The sequence below is a fragment of the Mus caroli genome, chromosome 3, assembly GCF_900094665.2.
Source record: "Mus caroli chromosome 3, CAROLI_EIJ_v1.1, whole genome shotgun sequence".
Lineage (NCBI taxonomy): Eukaryota > Metazoa > Chordata > Mammalia > Rodentia > Muridae > Mus > Mus caroli.
The window spans coordinates 42,523,265-42,529,965 of record NC_034572.1 but is presented as its reverse complement, the minus strand read 5'-3'; the positions used below and the strand labels follow the sequence as shown (position 1 = coordinate 42,529,965).

Below are 6,701 nucleotides of genomic sequence, written 5' to 3'. Positions count from 1 at the left end.
AATGAAAAACTTGGCCAGGTTTGAATCGGTGCCCCAGCCCAATCAGGTCAGCCCTTGGAACCCAGTATCTATTGTCAGAACTAGCTGTTTCCCTTGAGTGACTTTCCCCTGAAGAGCTGTTCATGAGAAAAATATTTCAACCATCTCCATTTATACACCTGTTTAACTTAAGGAGTATTGAAAACCCCATTTATATAATTATTTGTCTAATAAAAATAAAAGCGCTGCATAAAACATCACTATCTCTTTGTCCTCTTTCCTTGCTATGATTTGTCACTAATAAGATCTGCTCCTCTTTGTTAAGGGACCCATTGATGGTGCATATGCATTCATTTCAGCCAATTTTAGAAAACATGTGTTTGAAATGATGGCACTCTCCTTTTAAAGTGGTTTTAAGGTGATATTAATTGATAGATTCATATTTGCCCCGGTTCTGTATTTTATTGTAAATTAAAACATTCCTTCAATAGATGTAGTTAGTAGATATTGCCTCCTTTTACGGAACAGTTTAACAATACGTAATGTTCTCGCAATCTACAGAGCATAAAAATAGCTTTCTTTTGTTATCACTTGAGAGTTTTCTAATTTATTCTTCTTATTAAATCTTCAAGAAAAAGTAAAAGGGTGAAATTTGTGACTTGCTCTGTATTAAAGACTACCTCACATTCTTTGCACAGTAGAATAGTGAATTAACACGTATTTTGAAATGAGGTGTACAGTCTTAAAATTATGCAAATGTTTATAAGACAATATTAACAATTAGGTGAAGTTAATGAGGACTACAAACAAGGTTGAATAAATTCATGTTGCTAATATTGGTGGTGAAGAGGAACGTGCATATGTGGGCCTTCCTTATCTATTTTCATTTGGCGACTATGGCTTAAATAACTTCTGACGAAAATATATTGTCAAAGGTTATTTAAATAAAAAACATGCGTATTAAGCCAATATGTTTCCTTACAGAGACGTCTCTCAAGGGCTCTAAGCACACCGTTGCATAATCAGCCGTGTTTCTGCATAACCATTAACAAGGAGACGCACCTCGTGTGGCCAACTTTGAGCCTGGAGCCAATAACCTACCAGAAGCAGTACGTGCGCCCAGCTGCTCCCCCAGCTCTCGCGAGACTTGCTGTTAGAGGCGTTGCCGCCGGGTGCATGCGCAGTTCGGTTTAAGCCGGACTGCAGACGGGCTCTTGGTGGCAATGACTCCTATCAGGTTGCTGGTGCAGCCTACACAGAGGATAGAAGGCCGCACCTATGCCGATTACGGGTCCATTGACGAATGCATGGAAGGCATCTGTAGGATGTACGAAGAGCACCTGAAGAGGTTGAACCCCCGGAGCAAGTCCATCACCTATGGCGTCAGTCAGCTGTTTGAGTTTATCGACCGGATGGTAGACCTCACCTGCATGGTGTTCCGCGAAGACACTCAGACGTACAAGTCTCACAACCGAGAGTGGGTCAAAGAGAGGATCTACATGCTTCTCAGTCAGCAGGCACAGCTGGAGGGCTCAGAGTGAGCTTCCAGAAGCTTCCGGAGCTCGGGCTGGCTGGGGCCACAGGTAAGTGTGTGGTGCTGCGGTGGTTGCTTTCACTCGAGGCCTCTTTCATCCCCGTGTTAGGTGCTAGACAAAATGTGAGCCTTCCCTCATTTTTGGCTTTCTTCCTTCTTACCATTTGATATGGTGATATAAATGGGAATGATGTATAACTGCCTTAATACGTTCACTATGGGAACTGTTCAGGTAGCAAGAGCGTTAATCTGTGCCCCCTCCCGGTAATTCTAGTGGTTTTTTTGTTTGNTTGGTTGGTTTAGTTAAAAGGGCTGGGGGTGAGGCTGCAGGGAGCAGAAAGGATTCATTTAGGCATCAGATTTTAGAGAGATTGGCTCCTGGTGAGTTGGCTCTGTTGTTTAGGCTCCAGATGAGGTAGAACAAGAAGCCATCAGGCACAAGACACTGAAACCTACCACTTCATATCTAACAGGAAGCAAAAAAGTTTAGACAGAGTGTGGAGATGCTCAAGGAATGACGATAGAAGTCATGAAAGTGGTGACCCACACTCATAGGTCTCTCTTCCCAAACATCACTAGCAACTGTGAGCCTCAGGGATGTAGCTGTCATATTCTGCCCATCAAATAAATCTTGAGTTTATGCTTGTCTTTTATTGTATCTGAGTAAGTATATATTCAATCTGATAAGTATATTTTTATGTATTTACATACATGAAGATAAAATGTGGCCCACAGACGTCTGTGAGTTTAATTACCATTATTCCTCCTGGGCATGGAGCTAACCCAGTATCCCTTTATTCTACACATCCTGAGATCAGAAAGAAATGTGTTGCACTTCTCACTCTGTGACATTTGTAATGGACTGATTAACATTTGCCTTTTTGGAATCATAAATAAGATTTTATAATAACCTTATGATTAGTGAATGACTTCTCTGTCCTACATCTAAGTGAGCATGCAAAAGGATATGGATGTTAAGCACATTAGAATATGACCTCTCTATCACTAATTAAATTAAATTAAATTAAATTAAATTAGCTAACATTGTGGAACAAACATACAGAGAACTTTCTGATGAGTGATCATCTGTGATGGCTGCAGCAACTGTGGCAGGTTGTTATTCCTGTCAGCCCCCATTCTTCAGACAAAAGTGAGTCTCACAGAACATGTGGATTGTCCAAATCATATCTCTAATGACTTGGATGAAGAAAAATTCTTCCTAATTCATGTCTGTTTCTCATCATTCTTTTACTGTCATCATCCACTCTGTAAATATTTTATTATTGAGCAAATAGTTGTTTTTCTGTTTGTAAGTAATGGTATCAACAGGTTATTTTAAAATCTAGATAATGGTGTTTGATGCTAAGATTCTTCAGTATATAAATTACGCTGTGGGACTCTGAACAGAGCTATTTAGTGACTTGCTTTGGCTTCTGTTTGTTTATTTGGTTTGAGTTCACTGGTGTAATTCTGAACTCTAGCTAACATATAAGTACACATGCCACATTTATTTGTGAAACATTTAGTATTTTCACTCTGTTACATTTCATGTTAATGGGATTGTGTGTGGGTGTGTAAGCACCTGCATCTTATAGTGGCTTCTGGGGAACAGAGAAACTTTTCAGGGTTCTGTTCTTCCAACCACTTTGTAAATTCTGGGGATTAACCTTGGGTGTTAACGCTTTGCCACAAGTGTCTTAGCCAGCTATACTCTCTCACTGCCCCCAAATTAAATTGTTTCAAGAGAGGATTTCATGTATTCCAGCCTTGCCTCAGAGTTGCTTTGTAGCTGGTAAGGACCAAAATTCTGGTTTTCTTATCATTACCTCCCAAGTGCTGAGGTTACAGGTGGACATTCAGTGTGGGTTTTTGTAATACCCCGGATTGAGTCTAGGGCATTGTGCTTGCTAATCAAACACTCTACCAGTTAAGTTACATAGCTATCCTTTCAACTTATACAAACAATACCCTTTAAAGCAAGACTAATATTTAAAATCCAGTACTTTCTTCTTTATTGTTTATGTGTGGTCAACAAATTCTTTGTGTCTTGAGGGATAAGTAAACAGGCAGCACAAAGTAGGACTCATACTTAAGCCACAGCACTCTGGCAGCTTGCAGATGGATGTCTGACAGGTGATACTTTATCATTTATTCCACAGTAAAATTCCATATAACAAAATGAAAGATCACACTGGTGGTTTACAAAGAGAACTACCATCGCCTACGCACACAGGAAACTGAACAGACTGGACTGACAAAGAATTAAAATAGGGCACAGCCAGCAAAGTGCTTGACTACAGTCTCTGAAACTCTTGTCAAAAAGCCAACAATATAGGTATATACATAAAACCCCAGAGCCCTGTAGGAGCTCACTAGCCCACTAGCCTTGCCTGATTTGCAGGCTGCGGGCCAAGGACAGCTTGTACCAAACCCACAGTGGATAGTTTCTGAAGAGTAGCACGATAGAGTGTGTTTACCTTACACACATGAACATATACTTACACACACACATACACACACACACACAGTTCAATAATGTAACAACACACATACCCACAAACCTCTGGGGTTGCTAGCTACTTCTCTCATTTGCATGTGTAGCAAGGTCTAGTTTAGAATACGATTATATAAACAAGCAGTACTTTATACAGATAATAAAATAATGTAGAAAATTTCAAGACCCAGGGAAATTTTGAAATATAATATGAAAAATTCTTTTAAATAGATATTTTGTTTTGATATATTTGATGATAACATATAAATATATCTATATCAAAATGATTTCCTAATATTATATATATTTATATATATATATATCTTTTGTTTTATTGACCTACAGGGAACATTTCTGATCAAAGCAGCAGAAACAAGCTACAGTGATGAGCCATTTTCCATGGAAGACTGCCCCTAACCTGTGAATAATTTCTCTTCACATGAGCTTGGAGAATATTTGTCCTTGAAGTTTGTATTATCGCCTGCCAATAAAATTTAAAACAAATTATAGTAAAAGAATCACTTTAAACCGTTTTTAAAGTTTAGATGTGTCTTTATCAGGTGCATATTAGAAGAATGTTTATATGACATCTTTTTTCTCCTCCTTTTTCTTTCTCCCAACACCTATTCTTTGTATTTAGGTCTACTGTCATTAAATTTAATCTTCTTTGTCTATTGTTCTGCAAAGAATGAAGTAAAGAAACTATGATTAGGGCCATTTGAAGGCTATCCTCTTTCTTTGGGTTCCACAGGAGGCTGTCAGTAGTTGTATATCTGATGCTGACCTGTGACCAGCAGGGGGGAGGGGGGGATGCAGAGAGACTGAGTAAAGGAAAGAAAAAAAGAGGAGGAATCCCAGACTTCAATAAAACCTAAGGCCTCATCTGATACAATGGGAGTAGGGTAGGTTGACTCTTCTGATTACCTGTGTACTCTCAATTTCCTGGGTAGGTTCCTTTGGTTCCACCTACATGGAAATCATGAGCAGATCTAAAGCTATTAGTCTGTCTAAGGTTACAGCTCTCAGGCTTTGGGTATTTAGAGTTTGAGGGTCTAGTAATGCAGGTACAGCTCTCTGCCCAGGTATCAGTACCAGCCCTAGGTCATCTGGCATTAGCTCCCTGGAACTCCTCCAATAACTGGACTACAGATGCATCATCTTTGACCTTCACAAGCTTTGGCTGTGCTTCTGCCTATGGCCTCTGCTTCCTGACACAGATGCCCCCCCAGGATATCTGCAAGTACGGTTGTAACTCATAATTATTATTAATTATAATCAGGTTAGCTTACTATGCCAGTGGTAAAGTTGTATAGCCAGAGGTAGTGTCATGGTTGTGACATAGCGATGCAATAAAAGGACTTTTACAAATTGCAGCTTGAATTTTAGGTCCACCGAAATTCCTTAAGAGTTAGGAAGTACAGTTATCAAAACCTTCCAGAGTGATGAATAGGATTCCAAGTAAATAGAGCTCATGATCTTCATCCTAAGTAATGCAGGGGCAGTTCACACATGTTAATAAGCACATGCTATGCCCCTAACCCACACTTCTACCCCAGAGACTGGTAATTTAAATGGAGATCTTTCATTAAAGCCATTAAATAACTGCTGGTGCGTTCATAGACAAATACCTCCCTATCTTTTTTGTCTTTCCCTCATTTATATAAAACATAAGCAAGAAAAGGTACAATGTGTAGTGAATAAAAAGCGGCTCCCTAATATAAGACAAATAAAAATGATCTTTTCAGGTCTATGTCAATTGCCCTGCAAACTGAAAGATGTACTGAAGTTTACAGGTACAAAAATATCTGGAAAATATGGCTTGATCTAAATAGATTAAAACATAAAATTACAGTATGAACAGCCAATAAGTAAGTAAAGCTTATCAGAACTGGGAGGGGAAAGGAGAGGGAGATCACTCACCATGAGCTTGAAAGTTTTATACTAAGGAAATCCCAGGTAAAGTGAGGAAATTATATTTGTGTCCTTAAACCCATGCCTGTCATTACCTACATGATTATAGGAGCATGGAGGAATTTGGATTGTTCCTGGTGTTTTATAGCTGTTACTTCCTAATTAAAATGTCCTATTCTGAAGTAAGGAATAAAGGAGACTCATAACTTTCTAGAAGCTTGTAAAATGTACCAGCCTCAGGAAGGCCAGGAAATTGGATATTTACAAGGCCACTCACGGAGGATGCAAACCTGGTGATTAATTGATGGAGAAAGGAGACATTTTTGGTGGAGGTGCCTGAAAGTTGGGCAGGAGATCACGCTATAGATACAGCTTTTTGTGAATTGTCATCCTACTAGGAGTGGCTTTTTAGTGAGGCAGTTGTCCTGAGTTTCCCATGTTTCTATCGTGCCTCACATATGTTCCTGTAAGCAAGCTTAATACACTGTGTGGTTAGATGAAATCCCACTCTTGTCATGATGTCTGACATTTTTTTTTTTTGAGATTATAATTTTTTTTTAATATTTTTATTACATATTTTCCTCAATTACGTTTCCAATGCTATCCCAAAAGTCCCCCATAGCGCCCCCCCACTTCCCTATCCACCCATTCCCATTCTTTTGGCCCTGGCATTCCCCTATATTGGGGCATATAAAGTTTGCAAGTCCNGGGCATATAAAGTTTGCAAGTCCAATGGGCCTCTCTTTCCATTGATGGCTGACTAGGCCATCTTTCGATACATAT

General features: G+C 39.3%; 1 pseudogene across 1 annotated transcript; it reads left to right on the top strand.

Annotated features, from left to right (window-relative positions):
- Positions 1–1,151: 1,151 nt before the first annotated feature.
- LOC110291577 lies at positions 1,152–4,540 on the top strand (annotated as a pseudogene). The gene is made up of 2 exons (XR_002377581.1): positions 1,152–1,562; positions 4,353–4,540. The product of XR_002377581.1 is annotated as an enhancer of rudimentary homolog pseudogene (transcript).
- The last annotated feature ends 2,161 nt before the right edge of the window (positions 4,541–6,701 follow it).